At 41.4% G+C, this 24,613-nt stretch overlaps 2 long non-coding RNA genes across 2 annotated transcripts; one reads left to right on the top strand and one right to left on the bottom strand.

Annotated features, from left to right (window-relative positions):
- The first annotated feature begins 3,554 nt into the window (after window positions 1-3,554).
- LOC131977316 (uncharacterized) lies at window positions 3,555-4,226 on the top strand. Its single transcript, XR_009394880.1, has 3 exons — window positions 3,555-3,568; window positions 3,663-3,740; window positions 4,177-4,226. It is a non-coding gene; the product is annotated as an uncharacterized LOC131977316 (long non-coding RNA).
- An 18,372-nt stretch (window positions 4,227-22,598) lies between these two features.
- LOC131977252 (uncharacterized) lies at window positions 22,599-23,348 on the bottom strand. Its single transcript, XR_009394870.1, has 2 exons — window positions 22,923-23,348; window positions 22,599-22,799 (listed from the first exon to the last, which is right to left on the bottom strand). It is a non-coding gene; the product is annotated as an uncharacterized LOC131977252 (long non-coding RNA).
- Between the last annotated feature and the right edge of the window lie 1,265 nt (window positions 23,349-24,613).

Raw genomic sequence — 24,613 nt, 5'->3', positions numbered from 1 at the left:
TTTGGCAAAGTATGAAACATGAAGAGGAGGTTTGAGATGATTAACAGTATAAAAAGGCGTAGGCCTAAAGATAGCATATATATATATATATCTTATTTTATAAATGTTTTCCATCATTTTGTGTTCATTTTCATTGTGTGAATGCTGATTCACCATTCCTGCTTTTGTTATCCTGAGGTTTATGATAATTAACATTTTTAATCGAACACAATTGATTTTCCCCCCAATTTTTTGACATCTATCAATTTCACTATTATCATGTTTAGCTCTTTCTGGGCATTCCAGCTTCTATTCTTCTGTTTGACAATGTTTTTTAAAGATGTTGTTTTTCTGCATTTTTTTGACAATGTAAGTGAATGGAAAAAATCTTCAAATAGTCTTCAACCCACTCCACTTTGAACTTCCACTGCTTCCCCATTCATTCAGCAACAAACTTAATTAAAATTTTAAACAGGTGGCAAGACTTGTGTCTATTGTACTGCAAGCTCTTATCTGCTCTGTTTTATAGAAACGACCCTACAAGTTTCACTTATCATACACATTTATGATACCAAAGTGTTGGTACTTTTGTCTTCTTTCTGATGTAATGCTCATGTAAGCAGTAGGTCTTACACATTTGGCTCTGTTAGCCTGATAGTGACAGGTACTCCAAGCATTTTCCCCATAGTTGTGTTATGAAGGACCATGCATTTCTGGATGAAATCTGACAGTTAGTTTTAAGAGGTAGTTTTCTAACCTGCTCCTGTGGCTGTATTTTTTGACACTACACACACTTAATTTACACACTGTTCCTTGAAATGTCCTAATGCTCAGTGTGAAAAAATTGAAGTGACAGAAGTTACAGTTTTTGATTGAGAAGTAAAAGTTCCAGAGGTACAATGTGTTGAGTTTTGTCTAAATCAGAACTCATCAGCAGTGACATCACTATAGCAAGTTCTTTTGATCTCATAATGAGCTGTTGAACTGATGAAAATCCTCCTGTGTCTTCTGCTGCAGAGTGAAATCCCAGGACACGAAAGATGATGCTGATGTAAAGGTAATCACAGCTGTTTGAGTTTTCATAAACAGTATTTCTAGCAACTGTCTGATCGTCCACAGTAAATATTTTGTCTTAAAAATGAAAAATGTGCTTACCTCTACAGAAGGAGGAGAGCAAGTTGGATGAGAAACTGAAGCCAGAACTGGCAAGGTATGAAACATGAGGAGCAGGTTTGAGTTGATGAAGAGTTGAGGAGGATTATATATAGTGTCTTTTTCCTATTTTGGACACATTTACATAATTGCTCCGTTTTACTCAAACATTTCACACATTTTCCTTCCTCCATGTTTCAAACAAATTTCACTTATCATACACATGTATTTCCTAAACTGTTTTTTAAACTTTAAACCTAAAACCTAAACTTTTGTCTTCTTTCTGATGATATGCTAATTTAAGCAGTAGGACTTACACATTTGTCTCTCTGTGCCTGAAAGTGACAGGTACTCGCAGCATCTTCCCCATCGACACAGTTTTTTATTTATTTTTAGAATATATATATATTTTATTGATGTAACTTTAGTTGGATCATTTCCACTGTGAGTTTGTGTGAAGTCAGTAAACTTGTGAAGCTGTTTGTCTCCCTTTAAACTGATTCAAAAATCATCCTGTGTCTTCTGCTGCAGTGCGGACAAGCAACTGAAGAAAGATGATGCTGATGAAAAGGTAATCACAGCTGTTTGAGTTTTCACTGTTTCTATCAACTGACTGATCGTACCACAGAAAAATGAAAATGTCTTTACCTCTACAGACGGACGACAGCAAATTGGATGAAAAACTGAAGGGAGAAGATGCAAGGTATGAAACATGAGGAGCATGTGGAGATGATGAAGAGTTGAGGAGAATTATATATACTGTATTTTTACATAATTATGTGTTTATGTTTATTGTGGGAATGCTAATGCAGCATCCCCTCTTTCAGGGCAGCTTTTATTTTGCTCTCGTATAATTTTTTAAATACTGCACTTATCCTGCTACATTTTTGACAATGTAAGTGAATCGTGTAAAATCTTCAAATCTGTTTCAACCCATTCCAATTTGAACTTCGACTTCTACATACTTTCAGCGACAGACTTCATTCAAACTTCAAACTGTTCATAATACTTTAAACTATTAAGCTCTTATTCAGCTTTCTGATATCTTTTTCCGGCTTTTGAATTATTACAATCAAGTGTCTTCTGAGGTTATAAAGGGTGTGTATTGCTCTGCTAACTTACAACTGCTCTGTTTCACACAAACATTTCACACATTCTCATTCATCCCACAAATGTCCCTGATCATACACATTGATGATACTAAATTGTTGATACTTATGTCTTCTTTCTGATGATATGCTAATTTAAGCAGTAGGACTTACACATTTGTCTCTCTGTGCCTGAAAGTGACAGGTACTCTCAGCATCTTCCCCATCGACAGTTTTTTTTTAGAATATAAATATTTTATTGATGTAACCTTAGTTGGATAATTTTCGTTTGATTAAAATCAGTGAACTTGTGCAGCTGACTGTTTCCTTTTAAACTGATTTTAAAAATCCTCCTGTGTCTTCTGCTGCAGTGCGGACAAGCAATTGAAGACAGATGAAGCTGATGAAAAGGTAATCACAGCTGTTTGAGTTTCCATCAGTAATATTTTTATCAACTGTCTGATCGTCAACAAAAAATATTTTAAATTAATTATTAAGTAAAAATAATCAAATAATTATTTTTAAAAAATTAAAACTGTATTTCTCTCCTCAGACCAAAGAGAGCAAATTGGAGAAGAAACTGAAGGGAGAACTGCCCAGGTATGAAACTTGAGGAGCAGGTTTGAGATGATGAAGTTGAGGAGGATTATATATAGTGTCTTTTTCTTATTTTAGACATTTTTTCACATTTTTATCTTTGTCTCCTGTTGAACTGATGAAAATCCTCCTGTGTTTTCTGCTGCAGTTTGGACAAGAAACTGAAGAAAGACGATGCTGATGTAAAGGTAATTACAGCGGTTTGAGTTTTCATCAACAGTATTTCTATCGACTGACGGATCGTCCACAGAAAATAATTTGTCTTAAAAATGAAAATGTGTTTACCTCTACAGACGGACGACAGCAAATTGGATCAAAAACTGAAGGCAGAAGATGCAGGGTATGAAACATGAGGAGCAGGTTTGAGATGATGAAGAGTTGAGGAGGATTATATAGTGTCTTTTTCTTATTTTAGACATTTTAAAATAATAATGTGTTTATACATTGTGACTTTAGTTGGATCATTTCACTGTGACTTTGTGTGAAGTCAGTAAACTTGTGTAGCTGTTTTTCTCCTGTTGAACTGATGAAAATCCTCCTGTGTCTTCTGCTGCAGCGCGGACGCCGAGGAGAAGAAAGACGAATCTGCTGACGAGGTAATCACAGCTGTTATGATTTTTCATCATCATCGTTAACCTCAACACTCTCTGAACATTCACACAATATGATATGTTTTAAAAATGAAAAATATGGTTACATTTACAGAAGGACCAAAGCAAAGCGGTGAAGGAGCTGAAGAGCGACCTGGAAAGGTATGAAAGGCTGTTTTGTGTGAAGTCAGTAAACTTGTGCAGCTGTTTGTCTCCTGTTGAACTGATGAAAATCCTCCTGTGTCTTCTGCTGCAGTTTGAAGAAGCCTGAGAACCTTAAGAAGGCTGATAAGGAAGCTGATGATGATGATGATGATGATGAGGAATAAAAGGGGTAATCAATAATGTTTAACGTTTCTTCATCATTGTTCTCATTGTGTCAACACTGTGTGAACCTCCACACAGGAAGGATTTCAGTCGACAGATGTAGTTTTCTCCATCAGTCTGTTCATGTGATTTCAGTATAAGACATTATAGGACAAAATTATCAAACAAATCAATAATACCCAAATTGTCGGGTAGCCTACATACGCAAGTTAAAACATCAAAATATAATGAGATGAGTTAATCAATTTAATTTAAGTTTTTATTTTTTATTTGTTAACATCATTAGTGTTACTCATAATGTGTCAACAACATGTTTCTCATATTTCTGAACACACACAAGAATGAAAAATGGATGGAGCATTTCAAGGAAAACTGACGACAAAAAGTGAATATTGAGGAAAAAAAATTAACTAACTACAGTTTGTTTTTCTCTTTTCACTCAGATCCTGTTCAATCCATAAAGGAATCATCCATCAGTGTGGATGAACTTGAAGAAGCAGCTGGAAATGAATGTCCATTGTTTGGAATCACATGTTCAACCATTACACACTGCTGTCGTGATCAATTGTCCACCTGAAATATGTAGTATATTTATTGTTGGATATGTAGTATAGTTTTGGTAAGGGGGTTTCTTAAGTTTTCTACAACCTGATTATAAGTTTGATCAAGTTTTACATGTTCTGGTTGTGTTCATGAAGACATGGTCTGGTGTTTCATTGCTAGAAGAACAAAGTTCCTGCATCTGTGAAATGCTTCATGTAGAGAATCAGACTGTTTAAATCAGTCTGAAGGAAATCTTTATTATTTCTTTTCTTTTGTTCTGCAAATAAAAGGCAAAAAAAAAATCTCCAGTCTCCAGTTCTTGACATCTGTCATCAATGGGGGTCCGTAAGGTATACAAACTGACTTGTTAAAGTTTAATCTAGCCTTCATGTGACAAAGGAGGCTGATTTTTGTAAACTTTTATGTTATCTCTTCAATTTTAATTTTACTTGATCTCAGCTCAGCCTTTGATACTGTGGACCATGAAATTCTAATCCGCCGTCTGGAATACTTTATTGGCATCAGTGGTGTGGCACTTGAGTGGTTCAAGTCCTCTCCTCTCATGCTCCCCTTCTTTGTGGGGTCCCCCAGGGGTCAATTTTGGGGCCCCTCCTTTTTTCTATCTACATGTTACCACTAAACCACTGAAAATTATTCAAAGGCACAACATTAATTTTCATTTATATGCAGATGACACCCAGTTATATATACTGTTGAAACCCCACATTCTCTCATGCCTAACTGATATAAAAGCACGGATGTCCAACAACTTTCTCCAATTAAACGAATCAAAACCAGAGATTATCCTTTTCTTCCTATCTAGCTCCAGCACCCGCATTCCCGACAGTCTCCCTTCTACCTTTAGTATCCAGAAAGAGGCCCAAATCTTGGTGTCATTTTTGATTTTAAAAATTCACTTTTTTCGATTGGCCTTCTCTTTTTTTTTTTTAAGATATTTTTTGGGCCATTTTTGGGCTTTATTGATAGGACAGAATGAAGGGGGAGACAGAGGGGAAGACATGCAGGAAAGGGCTCCGAGTCGGATTCGAACCCAGGCCACCTGCTTACAAGGACAACACTCTACCAGGTGTGCCACCGGGAACGCCCCCTCTTGTCTTTGTATGATTACCTTGTTGTGAATGGTGATTTTAAATTTTAAATTTTTCAAGTCCAATGTCATTTCTTCTTGTGGTTTTATTTTGTTGTTGTCAGTTAATTGTATTTGATGTTTTATTTTTGTTAATATATTATTATATTATTATCTTCAGGGTGATTCGGCCAACGTAAGAAACAAAATATTGTTTAGTTGAAACAAACTCACCTTTTCACAAAGAAATAGCATAAAAGAAAATACAGGGATCTTAACTTTCTCCCTAGCACAAAACATGAGTAAAAAGGTTCCCAAACAAAACGGCTACTCACCCCTACCTATTAGGACTGCACTATATAAAAATGTTTCATTGTTCCCAATGATTTAAGAAAGATTCAACACTTCATAACAATCTTTTTCACAAGACACAATATGGGACAACATGGTCTGGCTAAGAGTAAGGCAAAGGTAGCCCCAGCTGACATCTTCTTAAAGCTGGCCTGATCAGCTCCTGGCCAATCAGCATCTCCAACCAACACCTGCCAAAATAAAGGGAAACACACAACACAATTGGAGCATCACCTCCCTCTGGCAGGGAGGATTAACTACATTAACACACTGAAAACCTTTGACCCACTGAACACATCACAAACAAGACAAAAAGGACCCCTGAAGATATCACCAACAATACATGAAGGCCCCCCAAACACATCAATATAGGCCCCCTGAACACATTACAACCCTTAATCTCGCAAACTCCACATAAGTCTGGTTGACACCTATTGTACTGTAAAACAACTTTGCTGTAATAAAATGAGAACGCATTTATACCCCTCCTTGTGCGTCTCTCCATTGGTGCGTAGCAGGCTGAGTGTCACACAGACAGACGCACCATGTCACATCCTGTTTATTTCTTCTTCTCTGAACTTTTTATTGTAGCTGCCAGGGCAGGAATTCCATGATGGCCCTCATGCCCTCGCAATTTGGCCTTGTGCCCTTGAAAAAAATATCTGTCCTGAAGCCACGGTGGCCTTGATGCCCTGCACTGACCCAGTTGGTTTTGCAGTTTTCTACTGTGCCTCTTTCCTGTCAGCTTTGACACCTGCGTCTTTTGAGAAAAAAAAACGTCTTTTGATGACATTCATCATCAGTGGTGGGTTTGATTCGAGCCTGGCATGAACGCTCGGACGGGCTATAATGACAGTTTGACACAAATCTATCACCGGCCAAGCAAGGAGACTTCATCAAATGCACTCTATTCTGTCCCACCATAGTCTCGTGCTGCGCTAACGTCACATTTCAAGCTACTGAAAGTATACCTACACTATTCATAAAATAAAGTTATTAGCGGGGTGGGATGGTAGTGTCTCACTACATTCCTCAGCAGGGGAGATTAGCAACGGCCTTCGAGGCAAAGCTGTTGTTTGGGGAAGCCAGATAAGATTGGAATTTGGGCTGTGGATGAAAGTGGCAGCGATTTCTGCTACTTATCCTGTCAATGGTAAAAATGTCCCTGCTGGTCTCTGGTTCGATTCAGTCGCTTCTCCAGAGCAATCACTCGCAGTCACGACAGCCCTGCTGTTACGGCTGTGGACTGTCTCTAAGCCTTTTTCTGGAGGACAGGTGTGTTCTCCTCTCTCTGTGTGTTTCAGGTCCTGCCACGCCCCTCTCTGCATACCTGGTTCACTCACACCTGAGTGTGATCTGCTCGTCAGGAGAGCTGTTATCTACCTCCAGATCCACTGACCTCCCCCCTCTCTCTTGCCACTGATCTGCTCTGGTTGACTGCATATAGTTTGTGTTGTAGCTGCTCTGTGTTTTGTCTCACAGCTACATATAGAGTCAACTTGAGTGTCTGGAAGCCTGGTAGGGGTTCTCTGCCATTTCTGTTAACCTGTTTTCTCCTGTTTTTGCTTATTTAGGGAGCTTAGCATTGTCTGTTTTGTTTGGTAGGTTTAGCTGAATCTTATTTTCCAGATAGTGACTGACTTTTGTTTCTTATTTTGGCCTTGGAGACCCTGAAGATTTAGCTGCTTCCTTTTTCTGTGCTACTTAGTTGGTTTATCTCTGTTTATTCCATTTGCCTGTTAATACATATTATAATTGTTCAACTTTGAGTCCATGCAGCCATTTTTCTGCATAGTTTTATGTTTACCAAATATGTTACTTCCTGTGACCCCTAGACCTCAAACTAAGGTCGTAACATAATTGGGGGCTCGTCCGGGATAATGGATCTATTTAGTTTGGAGAGTTTTGTAAATAACCCTACTTTGAGACAGCTTGATAGTTGCAGAAAAGATGATTTATGTGTAATTGCTGCACATTATGATATCCCTGTGTCTAAGTATTGGGTTAAGCGGGAGTTAAAGGCTAATATTGTGGATGACTTAGTTGGAAAAGGGGTTCTTCTCTTAGCAGGTCTCGAGCAGCAGGCCCCGGCAGAGGCTCCTGAAGCTGCCACTGAAGAGGAGGTGTCTAGTACGCCAGCTAAGACAGTTGGAGTGAAATCACCTCTCTCGCTGCCACGGTTTGACCCATTGTCAATTGATTCTACTCCTTTGTCTATTGTTGGTGCTCGTTTAAAGGTACGATTGGCCCGTCTTGAACTTGACGCAAAAGAAAAAGCACATAAAGAGGAGCTAGAGTTCAAGCTAAGTTGCCGTAAGCTTGAAGCTGAAACGGCTATTAGAATCCGTCAGCTTGAGTTAGAATCTCAGAGAAGTGTTTCTGAACCTAATGCTGTGCTCCCTCCTTCAGTTTCAATGCCACCAGCATTCGATGTGAGCAAGAACATTGCTCTGGTCCCTCCTTTCCGGCAAACTGAGGTGGAGGCCTATTTCAGTGCATTTGAACGGATTGCGGCTGCCTTGCATTGGCCCAAGGACGTCTGGCCTCTACTACTACAGTGCAAGTTGGTTGGTAAGGCGCAAGGGGTTTGTGCAGCCCTTTCCATTGAGGATAACCTTCAGTATGAAAAGGTTAAAAGCACCATACTTAGGGCTTATGAGCTGGTACCTGAACATATAGACATCGCTTTCGTAGCATGAGAAAGGCTCCCCCACAAACCTTTGTTGAGTTTGCCAGGGAAAAGGGGATCCTTTTTGATAGATGGTGCCAGGCAAGCAAAGCTACTGACTTCAGCTCCATCCATCCATCCATTTTCTTCCGCTTATCCAGGGCCGGGTCACGGGGGCAGCAGGCTAAGCAGGGCATTCCAGAGGTCGCTCTCCCCAGCCACATCGTCCAGCTCCTCCTGGGGGACCCCGAGGCGTTCCCAGGCCAGGAGAGAGATATAATCCCTCCACCGTGTTCTGGGTCTTCCCCGGGGCCTCCTACCAGTTGGACGTGCCCGGAACACCTCTAACAGGAGGCACCTGGGAGGCATCCTTACTAGATGCCCAAACCACCTCAGCTGACTCCTTTTCCACGTGAAGGAGCAGCGGCTCTACTCTGAGCTCCCTCTGGATGTCTGAGCTCCTCACCCTATCTCTAAGGCTGAGCCCAGCCACCCTACGGAGGAAGCTCATTTCAGCCGCTTGTATCCGTGATCTTGCTCTTTCACTGTCACTACCCAAAGTTCATGACCATAGGTGAGGGTTGGAACATAGATGGACCGGTAAATCGAGAGCTTTGCCTTCCGGCTCAGCTCCTTCTTCACCACGACGGTCCGGTACAACGCCTGCATCACTGCTGACGCCGCACCAAACCGCCTGTCCATCTCACGTTCCATTCTGCCCTCACTCGTGAACAAGACCCCGAGATACTTGAACTCCTTCGCTTGAGGCAGTACCTCTCTCCCCACCCAGAGGGGGCAGTCCACCGTTTTCCAGCAGAGAACCATGGCCTCAGACTTGGAGGTGCTAACTCTCATCCCAAACGCTTCGCACTCGGCTGCAAACCGCCCCAACGAGTGCTGGAGGTCCCGGCTTGATGAAGCCAAAAGAACCACATCATCTGCAAAAAGCAGAAATGCAATTCTTAGGTCACCAAACCGAATCCCTTCCTCCCCCCGGCTGCGCCTTGAGATCCTGTCCATGAAAACCACAAACAGAATCGGAGACAAGGGGCAACCCTGGCGGAGGCCAACACCCACTGGGAACGTGTTTGACGTTGTGCCGAGTATGCGGACACAGCTCACACTTTGGTTATATAGGGACCGGATAGCTCGTAGCAACGAGCCCGGTACCCCATATTCCCGCAGTAACCCCCACAAGACTCCCCGAGGGACACGGTCGTAGGCCTTCTCCAAGTCCACAAAACACATGTAGACTGGATGGGCAACCTCCCATGCCCCCTCCAGAAGTCTCGCAAGGGTAAAGAGCTGGTCCGTTGTTCCACGGCCAGGACGGAAGCTGCATTGTTCCTCCTGAATCTGAGGTTCGACAATCGGCTAGAGCCTCCTTTCCAGCACCCTGGAGTAGACTTTTCTGGGGAGGCTGAGAAGTGAGATTCCACGGTAAAAATGGGAACCACCACCCCGGTCTGCCACTCCACTGGCACTGTCCCAGACCTCCACGCGACACCGAAGAGGCGTGTCAACCATGGCAGCCTAACAGTGTCCAGAGCCTTCAGCATCTCAGGGCGAATCTCATCCAGACCTGGCGCCTTGCCGCCAGGTAGCTTTTTGACTACCTCGGCGACCTCTGCCAGGGATGCTGGTGGGTCTTCCCCTGAGTCTTCAGACTCTGCCTCCTCTACAGAGGACGTGTTGGCTGGATTGAGGAGTTCCTCAAAGTGTTCTTTCCACCGTCTCACGACATCCGCAGGTCGGGTCAGCAGGTCTCCGCCCTCGCTGAGAACAGCTTGGGCCAAGCCCTGCTTTCCCTTCCTGAGACGCCCGACGGTTTTCCCGAACCTCTTTGAGGCCGACCGAAAGTCCTCCTCCATGGCCTCCCCGAACTCCTCCCATACCAGAGTTTTTGCTTCAGCGACTGCCGCAGCTGCAGCCCTTCTTGCCGAACGGTACCTGTCTGCTGATTCCAGAGACCCCTCGGCCAGCCAAGACCGAAAGGCCTCCTTCTTCAGCTTGATGGCCTCTCTCACCGTTGGTGTCCACCAGCAGGTTCTTGGGTTGCCGCCACGACAAGCACCGACGGCCTTCAGGCCACAGCTCCTACCAGCCGCATCAACAATTGAGGTTCTGAACATGGCCCATTCGGACTCCATGTCCCCAGCCTCACCCGGGATGTTGGAGAAATTCTTCCAGAGGTGTGAGTTGAAGACCCTGCAGACAGGGGCCTCCGCTAGACGTTCCCAGTTCACCCTCACTACACGTTTGGGTTTGCCAGGTCTGTCCAGCATCCTCCCCCGCCACCTGATCCAACTCACCACCAGGTGGTGATCAGTTGACAGCTCTGCTCCTCTCTTCACCCGAGTGTCCAGAACATGCGGCCGCAGATCTGATGACACGATAATGAAATCGATCATCGATCTCTGGCCTAGAGTGCTCTGGTACCAGGTACACTTATGAGCAACTCTATGTTCGAACATGGTGTTTGTTATGGACAATCCATGACTAGCACAGAAGTCCAATAACAAAACACCACTCGGGTTCAGATCGGGCAGGCCGTTCCTCCCAATCACCCCCCTCCAGGTACCGTCATCGTTGCCCACGTGAGCGTTGAAGTCTCCCAGAAGAACTACAGAGTCTCCAGGCAGTACCCCTTCCAGGACACCACCCAGAGACTCCAAGAAGGCCAGGTACTCCGAACTGCTGTTCGGTGCATAGGCACAGACAACAGTCAGAGACCTTCTCCTCGTGACTTGCAGCCGCAAGGAGGCGACCCTCTCGTTCCTCGGGGAGAACTCCAACAAAGCGGCACTCAGCTGGGGGCTTGTGAGTATCCCCACACCCGCCCGGCGCCTCTCACCCTGGGCAACTCCGGAAAAGGAGAGAGTCCAGCCTCTCTCCAGGAGTTTGGTTCCAGAGTCCACGCTATGTGTGGAGGTGAGCCCAACTATTTCTAGTTGGTAACGCTCCACCTCCCGCACAAGCTCGGGCTCCTTCCCCGCCAGCGAGGTGACGTTCCACGTCCCCAGAGCTAGCCGCTGGAGCCGGGGGTCAGCACGCCCAGGTACCCGCCTTCGCCTGCTGCCCGACTCACACTGCACCCGACCCCTATGCCCTACTCTGCGGGGGGTGGGCCCACAGGTCGGCGGATCCATGTTGCTTCTTCGGGCTGAGCCCGGCCGGGCCCCATGGACAAAAGCCCGGCCACCAGACGCTCGCCTGCGTGCTCCCCTCCCGGGTCTGGCTCCAGGAGGGGGCCCCGGTGTACCCGTGCCGGGCGAGGTACGCTGATGTTCTATGGTCCGTACAATACAATGTCATGCATACAACAGATCATCATCTATTATAGTAAAAATCACCTCAGTGTCACAGTGCCCTTGTGTATTACATCATGTTAGGAAAGAACTGATTTCTCCAGCTTGCTCTAATGCTGGCAAGTCCCTTGGTTTTCCAGTCTCATACCATTTTGTTGGTGTATGGCTAATAGGGATCTCAAATAACCTCCAGACTACTTGACAGTGGGTTCTAGTACAGCTCCTGTAGTGGTATACACTGACCACAACCCCTTGGTGTTTCTTAATAGAATGTATAATCACAACCAGAGACTTATGCGCTGGGCATTACTGGTCCAAGAGTTTCACCTTGACATTAGACATAAGAAAGGGGTTGATGTCATTGCTGATGCTCTGTCTCGAGTTTGAGTCATTTAGTGACATGATTAATAGTATGTAATTCTTGTGGTGCAGTTTGAACATTTTTCTTTTAAATGTTTCTTATGGGAGAACGTAACACCCCTCCCATAAGAATGGGAGGGGTGTTACGGCTGTGGACTGTCTCTAAGCCTTTTTCTGGAGGACAGGTGTGTTCTCCTCCAGATCCACTGATCTCCCCCCTCTCTCTTGCCACTGATCTGCTCTGGTTGACTGCATATAGTTTGTGTTGTAGCTGCTCTGTGTTTTGTCTCACAGCTACATACAGAGTCAACTTGTTAGAGTGTCTGGAAGCCTGGTAGGGGTTCTCTGCCATTTCTGTTAACCAGTTTTCTCCTGTTTTTGCTTATTTAGGGAGCTTAGCATTGTCTGTTTTGTTTGGTAGGTTTAGCTGAATCTTATTTTCCAGATAGTGACTGACTTTTGTTTCTTATTTTGGCCTTGGAGACCCTGAAGATTTAGCTGCTTCCTTTTTCTGTGCTACTTAGTTGGTTTATCTCTGTTTATTCCATTTGCCTGTTAATGAATATTATAATTGTTCAACTTTGAGTTCACAAGACACGGCATCTCTCCCAGGCATCCATCGTGTAGCCAGCAGCAAACGTCCACTCGGGGCAGAAGGGCTCACCCGAGCCCAGGCTTCTCGTTGAGAAGATAGTGTCAATTGCGTTGAGAGACCAGCTGATCAAATCCATGGTTTTTGGTTTTTGAGAGCAGTGTAGAGAGAGTCTTCCAAAAAGTAAGACAATAGACAAGACGAGACGAGAGGAGCGAAGCAGGGAAAAACACAGGGGGAGGGAGAGAGAGCCAAGTAAAGAAAAAAAAGTTCATTTTTTTCCACATAATTTTGGATTTTATGCAAAGAAAAAGGATCAATATTAGATTTATTGGTTAGATAGATAGATAGATAGATAGATAGATAGATAGATAGATAGATAGATAGATAGATTACTTTATTCATCCCCGAAGGGAAATTCGGTTGTCACAGCAGTCCGGTATTCAAGTACAATAAAATACAATAGAATAAAATACTGAGGTAGCATAAATAAAAACAACAATAGAAAAAAACACAGAATAGAACAAGGACACTTAAGAAGTTAAAAAAAGAACATCAGTTGGTAGGATGGTTGACAAGATGAATGTAATTAAACTGGTGATATGATGGAAACAATGCTATGGTGACTAGACGGTATATAATAATAATAATAATAGTACAGTATATAATATGTATATAATATAATATAATATAATATGTAATAATAGATAATAAACAATATAAAAGTAAAATGAAAGTAAAAAATATAAATAAAGTAATTACAAGTAAAATAATATAATATAATATATAATAATAATAATAGTAATAATAATAATAATAATAATAATAAATAAGGCTGGTAAGGCCGGTATAATAATAATAGTAGTATATTACAGTATATAGTAATCATAGTAATAATGGCAGCAACAGTATATATAATAATAATAATAATAATAGTAATAATATTAATAACATAGCAAAGTGTCGTGCATAGATTTAGTGCAAAGGTTTAGTGCATCTCAGTAATGTTGGTTCTGGCAGAGGTAGATGAATTGTACAGTCTTATTGCAGAAGGAAGGAATGACTTCCTGTATCGTTCCTTGGAGCAGCGGGGTTGAATGAGTCTGTGGCTGAAGCTGCTCTTTAGCTTGTCCAGTGTTTTGTGGAGGGGGTGAGAGGGATTGTCCATGACTGCCAGCAGTTTTGCCAGCATCCTGTCCTCCACCACCTCCTCCAGGGTGACAAGCTTAGAGCCAACAACAGACTCCGCCTTCCTGATCAGTTTGTTCAGTCTGTTGGCGTCCTTTGCTTTGATTCCCCCCCCCCCCCAGGACACCACAGCAAAGAAGATGGTGCTCGCCACAACAGACTGGTAGAACATCTGCAGCATTTTGTTGCAGACATTGAAGGACCTGAGCCTCCTCAGGAAGTAAAGCCGGCTCAGGCCCTTCTTGTAGACGGCCTCAGTGTTGGTGGACCAGTCCAGTTTATTGTCCAGAGTGACCCCCAGGTACTTGTATGCAGGTACCATCTCCACATCTGTCCCACCGATGCTGACAGGAGAGGGCAGGGGCTTATTCCTCCTGAAGTCCACGACCATCTCCTTCGTCTTCCTCACGTTCAGCTGCAGGTGGTTCTCCCCACACTACTTCACAAAGCGGTCCACCAGGTCCCTGTACTCAGCCTCCCCTCCGCCCTCAACACACCCCACAATGGCCGTGTCATCAGAGAACTTCTGCAGATGACACGACTCAGTGCAGTACTGAAAGTCAGCAGTGTATGTGGTGAAGAGGAAGGGGGACAGTACAGTCCCCTGGGGGGCGCCGATGTTACTAATCAGACGATCAGACACGCAGTTCTGTAATCTCACAAACTGCGGCCTGCTCGTCAGATAGACATCGACATCTGAATGGTGTTGAAGGCACTGGAGAAGTCGAAGAACATGATTCGGACTGAGGTATTGGGTTTGTCCAGGGAGGAGTGAGCCCTCTGCAGCAGGTAGATGATTGCATCATCAACCCCAACACGGGGCTGATATGCAAACTGCAGGGGGTCTTGTAGTGGGCACACCAGCTGTCTGAGGTGTGCCAGGACCAGTCTCTCCATGACCTTCATGATGTGAGAGGTCAGTGCTACTGGCCTGTAGTCCTCCAGTGCTGCAGGGCGTCCTTTTTTGGGCACTGGGACCAGGCAGGATGTTTTCCAGAGCACTGGCACTCTCTGAAGGTGAAGGCTCAGGTTGAAGAGGTGCTGGAGAACGCCACAGAGCTGGCTGGAACACGCCTTCAACACATGAGGGCTGATGCGGTCCGGTCCAGCAGCTTTCCTCTGCTTGAGCCTCTCCAGCTCTCTCCTCACCTGGCTGGATGTGATGTGTAGTCCAGACTGGGGGGTGGGGGGTATCGACGGTGATGGTACAGAGAGGTGTCTGCTGCTGGAGGTGGTGGGGGGCTGTGGGGGATGTGTGGATGTCCTGGGGACTGGAGGTGTGAAAGGGTCTGTGATAAACTCTCCAAAAAACTATGTTGTTCCATGTCGGATTAGAAACCTCTGGAAGAACTACAATGACACCGAAGCCCTTGTTTGAAATCTACAGGTACGAAGGAGTTAATTATACTCAGCCTCCTTTGTCACATGAAGGCTAGACTAAACTTAAACACGTCAGTATAATGGACGAGCCCCCATTGATGACAAACTGAGAAATTTAGAAGATGTCTTCATCCTTAAGTTTACCTGCGTCCTTCTTCAAACTGCAGAAGAAGACAGAGTTTACTGACCTCACTCAAAATTACAGTGAAAATATTCAAATCAAGCTATATTCCTCATAATCTCCATCACATTAAACCTTCTCATGTTTCAATAACTTTTCAGAAACATCTTCAGCTCCTTCACCACTTTGCTTTCTTCCTTCTGTAGATGTAACCACATTTGTCATTTTTAAAACACATTATATTCTGTGAATGTTCAGACAGTGTTGACGTAAATGATGATGAGGAAAACTCAAACAGCTGTAATAACCTTGTCATCAGATTTGTCTTTCTTCACTTCCTTGTCCAAACTGCAGCAGAAGACACAGGAAGATTTTCATCAGTTCAACAGAACACAAACAGCTGTACAAGTTTACAGACTTCACAAAAAATTCACAGTGAAAATGTTCCAACTAAAGTCATGTCAATTAAACACATATTTTAAAAAACTACATCTATGGGGAAGTTGTTTAGAGTACCTGTCACTTTAAGGCACAAGGGAGAGACAAATGTGTTAGTCCTACTGCTTAAATGAGCATCTTCATCAGAAAAAAGATAAAAGTACCAACAATTTAGGAAATAAATGTGCATCATAAGGGAAATTCGTGGGGCTTTTGAGGAAAACTATATAAAATGTTTGTGCAAAACAACAGCTAAGGGTTAGCAAGACAATACACACCCTTTATAAAGTCAAAGGACTATTTCCAGACATTTTAAAAGTGCATTTTTAAGCTTCTGACATGAGTCAAACTTGTCTTCATTTAATCAGAGGCATGACAAGATACCTTGAAAATGTGTCGAAAGTGATTCAATGTTCAGCATGATATATTTACAGCAGTTTCAGAAAGTGGGGTCAAAAATTTTACTTTGCTTTAAATTTCTAAACACTTTAGATGAAGTGTAATGAACATCTTGAGTAAAAATGTCTAGGAGGAGTGGAGCTGAGACTTTGTCAATCTAAGTGAAATCCACCTCTGAGGTGGGAAATGATTCTGAAGTTTTGGTATCAAGTTGATCCAGATATACGTATGCCTTAAATTTTGAAATACCCAGCTTTCAGATCAGATCTAGATTTTCTCCAATCCGACCAGGATAATCCTATCTGATCACTTCTGAAAAACTGGGCCCTGATGATTAAATGTTGTTAATGTGGGCTTCAAAACTGAAATGTGATGAAAAATACCTCTTATGTTTTATAGGATTTGAAAGAAGTTTAATTCCAGTGTATTGGGTTTGTCTTTCTGAGCTGAAGAACCAATCAGACATACAGTAGTTAGGTGTAGTGACCAATACGTCTTTGTTCACCTGGAGGCTGTTTACTGTTCTACTGTCACTAATTACACAAAAAAAGGTCAATATGCAACGGTTAATGTGTTGATTTTATTCTGGGAGATTAAGCTTCAGCTAACAAACTGACTGCTAAAAGCTTCTTTGTGTGACTCATAAACTCAACTTTCAGGTTATAAACCCACTGATCAGTACATCCCTGCTGGCTAGTTGATATGACAACATTTAACTTGCTGCTTCTTTGGTATGTTTGGTTAATGAGAGACTCTATGAGGGACACATCAGTACAGACTCCTTCCCATTGTTGTCCCATTCACGATCTCACATTCAGAAATATTAGAAATAAAAGACTAAGGAAGTTGTGGTCAACTAAAAATAAAACATACATGATTTGACAATAGTTTAAGTTGGGTCAGTTTCTGAAGGGAATGATGAACAAACAGCTTCAAGCAGTCAGACATCATATCCGAAACTCAAACATGACGAAGAGAGCCTTGGGGCTCTCAGCCAATGACAGTGACCATCAAACACCTGAAGGGCGGAGAGTACAGCATATATACCTGAGCAGGTGTGATGGTGAGCATTGAAGTGTGAAGCCTCACTGCAGACATGATGACCACAAAGATCGCCCTGATTGTTGGTGAGTCCCTTCTTTTATAAAGCTTTTCTTTGCTTTTTTTTAATTCAACAGAGTGTTCAGTATTGCTGAAGGGATAAAGGAAATCTGTGGGAGCTAACAAGTTCCTGGCTTTTTTTGTCTTTCATTTTTAGTCTGAATATCACAGTTTAACAGTTTGAGGCCAAAATGGAGAATTTACAGTCAGAATGATATAGTGTCCAGCAGGACTACAGGCTGCTTTGTACACAAACAACAATGAGAATTTGGATGAACTCAATGTTTCAGCCTCCTGAAAACGTGTGACACCAACACTTTGGGAGGAGGATTGTTTATCAGTTTGGACTTGTCAGTGTCTCCTTCAGAATGAAACACACTTTATCTTCTCAGAACAGAAACCTGAGATTTAGCAGATAAATATGACAGTGTCATCTGCATAGAGACGGATATAATTTGTCCGTCAGATCAGTATTTATGCAAATGCTGATCATCTATCTGCAGCTTTTCTTCTGTGTGTTAAAGAACAAACCATGACCAACAGAAAGGAAATTTAATGTATCTAAAGATCTGAACAAAACTCTTCTTTTTCTTTCAGCCCTGGCAGCTGGACTCCTCCTGCTCTCTGTAACAGGTGAGAACTCAACAAACACAAGTTTAAATCTGAAATGTTTCAACATTGATCAATACATCAGTATTTTCAACGTCAACTGTGTCTTGTTGCACCATTGATATTATTGTTCAACACTAAATGACAGATTTGAGTGCATAAAAATGGTCTTTTACTAAATCATTGATTTCTTTGTTTAGATGCTGCACCCGCCAAGGAGTAAGAAAATCATCATCTCCTCCTCACATATCTCCATCCTGTCATCGTCTCCATCTCTGCTCTCTTTTTCTGTTTCTAAACTAAATGTTTTTAGAAAAACACAGAATTAATCTCTTCTCTGAACACCTGTCTGTATCTAATTTAGAGGTTTTCAAGTTATTAAAATACTGTTATTAATCTTCTTCCTTACTGACATTTCAAAGTCTTTACAAGAAACAGCTTGTGTTTCTTGAAAATATTTCACAAAACACTTGAATAATGTGACATGTGTTGGTGAGTTTGTGTGAAGTCAGTAAACTTGTGCAGCTGTTTGTCTCTTGTTGAACTGATGAAAATCTTCCTGTGTCTTCTGCTGCAGTGCCGATGCTAAGGCTGTATCAAAGGAGGTGGACGAGGCAGAGGTAGTTACTGCTGTCTGATTTTTCATGAGCATCATCAGTCTGAATATCCACAAATTAATTACTTAATATGTTTTTGCATCAACAGAAAGATATTGATGATGGGGTGAAGGCCGTGAAGAAGGATGATGCAAGGTATGAAACATTAGGAGCAGGTTTGAGATGATGAAGAGAATGAGGAGGAATATATATAAAATCTAAATATATTAATTTTAATTAAGTTTGAAGTTTTCAAAAATATATCTTTTAGTGACTTTATCATTTTCACTGTAACTTTGTGTGAAGTCAGTAAACTTGTGCAGCTGTTTGTCTCTTGTTGAACTGATGAAAATCTTCCTTTGTCTTCTGCTGCAGCGCGGACGCCGAGGAGAAGAAAGACGAAGCTGCTGACAAGGTGATCACAGCTGTTACACTTTTTCATCATCATCATTTCTGTCAACAGTGTCTGATCATCCACAGATAATAATTTGTTTTAAAAAATGAAAATGTGTTTACATCTACAGAGCGATGACAGCAAAGCAGACGCTTCACTGAAGAAGGATTTGGCAAAGTATGAAACATGAAGAGGAGGTTTGAGATGATTAACAGTATAAAAAGGCATAGGCCTAAAGATAGTATATATATATCTTAGTTTATAAATGTTTTCCATCATTTTGTGTTCATTTTCATTGTGTGAATGCTGATTCACCATTCCTGCTTTTGTTATCCTGAGGTTAATGATTTTTAATTGAACATAATTGTTTTTTTTTACATCTATCAACTTCACTATTATCATGTTAAGCTCTTTCTGGGCATTCCAGCTTCTATTCTTCTGTTTGACAATGTTTTTTAAAGATGTTGTTTTTCTGCATTTTTTTGACAATGTAAGTGAATGGAGAAAATCTTCAAATAGTCTTCAACCCACTCCACTTTGAACTTCCATTGCTTCCCCATTCATTCAGCAACGGACTTAATTAAAATTTTAAACAAGTCGCAAGACTTGTGTCTATTGTACTGCAAGCTCTTTTCTGCTCTGTTTTATAGAAACAGCCCCACAAATTTCACTTATCATACACATTTATGATACTAAAGTGTTGGTACTTTTGTCTTCTTTCTGATGATATGCTCATGTAAGCTAGCCTGGGTATACCCAGACTGCCTTGCGCGCTCGAATTTAATTTCGAACCTCCAGACGGTCTGGCAACCAAGCCAGTTTCGTAGCCCTGTTTTAGGGATCCAATCACAGAGCGGGGAGGGACGGTGAGACGATGGCGCGTACTACTCGGCACTTGGAAGCTTTCCGGATCCAACATGGCTGCTGCAGACGCGAAACTCTCTATAGCTGCAGATGGTGTTTTAAATAGTTTAGAGCGAAAGTTGAAAGGCGAAAGGTCTCTCGGCGGCTCCACTGAGATCACAGGCGCAATGGTAGCGGTGCTGTTAGCGTCGCTAGCGGCTATTAGCGCCGCTAGCGGCTAATAGCTATTAGCGGCTAATAGCTATTAGCCGCTTATAGAGTTACCTACAGACGCTTTTGATAGACATTCTAAGCGTCCAATAAACGGCTCCGGAGGATCGTAAACCACTCCTCCTCTACGGAGAAAAGCATTGAAGGTGTCCAGACCTAATCTCCAATGAGATTTGGTCTGGTGTTAGCCAGGCAGTTAGTTTTAAGAGGTAGTTTTCTAACCTGCTCCTGTGGCTGTATTTTTTGACACTACACACACTTAATTTACACACTGTTCCTTGAAATGTCCTAATGCTCAGTGTGAAAAAATTGAAGCGACAGAAGTTACAGTTTTTGATTGAGAAGCAAACGTTCCATAGGTGCAATGTGTTGAGTTTTGTCTAAACCAGAACTCATCAGCAGTGACATCACTATAGCAAGTTCTTTAGATCTCATAATGAGCTGTTGAACTGATGAAAATCCTCCTGTGTCTTCTGCTGCAGAGTGAAGTCCCAGGACCAGAAAGATGATGCTGATGTAAAGGTAATCACAGCTGTTTGAGTTTTCATAAACAGTATTTCTAACAACTGTCTGATCATCCACAGAAAATATTTTGTCTTAAAAATGAAAAATGTGCTTACCTCTACAGAAGGAGGAGAGCAAGTTGGATGAGAAACTGAAGCCAGAACTGGCAAGGTATGAAACATGAGGAGCAGGTTTGAGGTGATGAAGAGTTGAGGAGGATTATATATAGTGTCTTTTTCTTTTTTTAGACATTTTCACATAATTGCTCACAAACATTTCACACATTTTCCTTCCTCCATGTTTCAAATAAATTTCACTTATCATACACATTTATTTGCGACACTGTTGGTACTTTTGTCTTCTTTCTGATGATATGCTAATTTAAGCAGTAGGACTTACACATTTGTCTCTCTGTGCCTGAAAGTGACAGGTGCTCTCAGCATCTTCCCCATCGACAGTTTTTTTTTTTAGAATATATATATTTTATTGATGTAACTTTAGTTGGATCATTTCCGCTGTGAGTTTGTGTGAAGTCAGTAAACTTTTGCAGCTGTTTGTCTCCCTTTAAACTGATTTTAAAAATCCTCCTGTGTCTTCTGCTGCAGTGCGGACAAGCAACTGAAGAAAGACGATGCTGATGAAAAGGTAATCACAGCTGTTTGAGTTTTCATCAACAGTATTTCTATCAACTGACTGATCGTCCACAGAAAATAATTTGTCTTAAAAATTAAAATGTGATAACCTCTACAGACGGAGGACAGCAAACTGGATGCGGAACTGAAGGAAAAACTGGCAAGGTATGAAACATGAGGAGCAGGTTTGAGATGATGAAGAGTTGAGGAGGATTATATATAGTGTCTTTTTCTTATTTTAGACATTTTTACATAATTATGTGTTTATGTTTATTGTGGGAATGCGTATGTAGCATCCCCTCTTTAAGGGCATTCCAGCTTTTATTTTTCTCTTGTATCATTTTTTAAATATTGTACTTATCCTGCTACATTTTTGATAATGTAAGTGAATAGTGAAAATCTTCAAATCTGTTTCACATACTACTTTCAGTGACAGACTTCATTTAAACTCCAAACTGTTCATAATACTTTTAACTATTAAGCTCATATTCAGCTTTCTGATATCTTTTTCCGGCTTTTGAATTATTACAATCAAGTGTCTTCTGAGGTTATAAAGGGTGTGTATTGCTCCGCTAACTTACAACTGCTCTGTTTCACACAAACATTTCAAACATTCTCCTTCATATTTCCCCCACAAATTTCACTGATCATACACATTCATGATACCAAACTGTTGATACTTTTGTCTTCTTTCTGATGATATGCTAATTTAAGCAGTAGGACTTACACATTTGTCTCTCTGTGCCTGAAAGTGACAGGTACTCTCAGCATCTTCCCCATCAACACAATTTTTCTTAGAATAAATATATTTTATTGATGTAACCTTAGTTGGATCATTTTCTCTGTGAGTTTTTGTGAAATCAGTAAACTTGTCCAACTTATTGTTTCCTTTTAAACTCATTTTAAATAATCCTCCTGTGTCTTTTGCCACAGTTTGGACAAGCAATTGAAGACAGATGAAGCTGATGCCAAGGTAATTAAAGCTGTTTGAGTTTCCATCAATAGTATTTATATCAACTATCTAATCATCCACAGAAAATATTTTTAATTTTAAAAAAGGAAAAATGTATTTCTCTCTACAGACCAAGAAGAGCAAATTGGAGGCGAAACTGAAGGGAGAAGAGGCCAGGTATGAAACTTGAGGAGCAGGTTTGAGATGATGAAGTTGAGGAGGATTATATAAAGTGTCTTTTTCTCAGTTTAGACATTTTATAGATATTTTTTTCTGTTTTTATCTTTGTCTCCCGTTGAACTGATGAAAATCCTCCTGTTTTCTGCTGCAGTTTGGATGAGAAACTGAAGAAAGACGATGCTGACGTAAAGGTAATTACAGCGGTTTGAGTTTTCATCAACAGTATTTCTATCAACTGACGGATCGTCCACAGAAAATAATTTGTCTTAAAAATGAAAATGTGTTTACCTCTACAGACGGACGACAGCAAACTGGATGAAAAACTGAAGGGAGAAGAGGCAAGGTATGAAACATGAGGAGCAGGTTTGAGATGATGAAGAGTTGAGGAGGATTTTATAGTGTCTTTTATTATTTTAGACATTTTTACATAATTATGTGTTTATACTTTGTGACTTTAGTTGGATCATTTTCACTGAGTTTGTGTGAAGTCAGTAAACTTGTGCAGTGGTTTGTCTCCTGTTGAACTGATGAAAATCCTCCTGTGTCTTCTGCTGCAGCGCGGACGCCGAGGAGAAGAAAGACGAATCTACTGACGAGGTAATCACAGCTGTTATGATTTTTCATCATCATCGTTAACCTCAACACTCTCTGAACATTCACACAATATGATATGTTTTAAAAATGAAAAATATGGTTACATCTACAGACGGACCAAAGCAAATTGTTGAAGGAGCTGAAGAGCTTTCTGGAAAGGTATGAAAGGCTGTTTTGTGTGAAGTCAGTAAACTTGTGCAGCTGTTTGTCTCCTGTTGAACTGATGAAAATCCTCCTGTGTCTTCTGCTGCAGTTTGAAGAAGCCTGAGAACCTTAAGAAGGCTGATAAGGAAGCTGATGATGATGAGGAGGAGGAGGAGGAATAAAAGGGGTAATCACCAATGTTTAACGTTTCTTCATCATTGTTCTCATTGTGTCAACACTGTGTGAACCTCCACACAGGAAAGATTTCAGTCGACAGATGTAGTTTTCTCCATCAGTCTGTTCATGTGATTTCAGGATTAGACATTGTAGGACAAAATGATCAAACAAATCAATAATACCCATATTGTTGGGTAGCCTACATACGCAAGTTAAAATATCAAAATATAATGAGATGAGTTAATCAATTTAATTTAAGAAATTTAAAAAAATATATATTTTTTAATTTGTTGACATCATTAGTGTTACTCAGAATGTGTCAACAACATGTTTCTCATATTTCTGAACACACAAGAATGAAAAATGGATGGAGCATTTCAAGGAAAACTGACGACAAAAAGTGAATATTGAGAAAAAAAATAAACTACAGTTTGTTTTTCTCTTTTCACTCAGATCCAGTTCAATCCATAAAGGAATCATCAGTGTCGTCAGTGTGGATGAACTTGAAGAAGCAGCTGGAAATGAATGTCCATTGTTTGGAAGGAATCACGTTCAACCATCACACACTGCTGTACTGATCAATTGTCCACCTGAAATATGTCGTATATATATATTGTTAGATATGTAGTATAGTTTTGGTAAGGGGGTTTCTTAAGTTTTCTACAACCTGATTATAAGTTTGATCAAGTTTTACAAGTTCTGAAGACATGGTCTGGTGTTTCATTGCTAGAAGAACAAAGTTCCTGCATCTGTGAAATGCTTCATGTAGAGAATCAGACTGTTTAAATCAGTCTGAAGGAAATCTTTATTATTTCTTTTCTTCTGCAAATAAAAGGCAAAAAAAAAAAAAATCTACAGAGTCTACAGTTCTTGTTTTGATTCATTGATCAAACACTAGCTGTTGTTACCTCAACGAAAATATATGTCATCAATTGGGGTGCGTACAGGATAAAAACTGACTTGTTAAAGTTTAATCTAACCTTTATGTGACAAAGGAGGCTGATTATTGTAAAGTTTTATTTCACGCCCCAGCGTAGGGGTAACCTGAGCATAATACAAAGTGACCTCCCCGAGGCCACGGTGGCCTTGATGCCCCGCCCGCACTGCCCCAGTTGGATTTGTGGTTTTCTAGTCTGCCTCTTACCTGTCAATACAACTTTGACACCTGCGTCTTTTGGGAAAAATAAGTGTCTTTTGAGAAAAAAAGCGTCTTTTGATGACATTCATCAACAGTGGTGGGTTTGATTCGAGCCTGGCATGAACCGCTCGGACGGTCTGTAATGACAGTTTGACACAAATCTATCACCGGCCAAGCAAGGACACTTCATCAAATGCACTCTAATCTGTACCGCATAGTGTCATGTGCTGCGCTAACGTCACATTTCAAGCTACTGAAAGTATACCTACACTATTCATAAAATAAAGTTATTTGGCGTTGTGTAGCCGTTGCCACAGAAAAGTGTCTGTCACCCATTATTCAGTCAAACC

The sequence above is a fragment of the Centropristis striata genome, chromosome 9 (genome assembly GCF_030273125.1).
Source record: "Centropristis striata isolate RG_2023a ecotype Rhode Island chromosome 9, C.striata_1.0, whole genome shotgun sequence".
Lineage (NCBI taxonomy): Eukaryota > Metazoa > Chordata > Actinopteri > Perciformes > Serranidae > Centropristis > Centropristis striata.
This window is presented reverse-complemented; position numbering and strand designations above follow the sequence as displayed.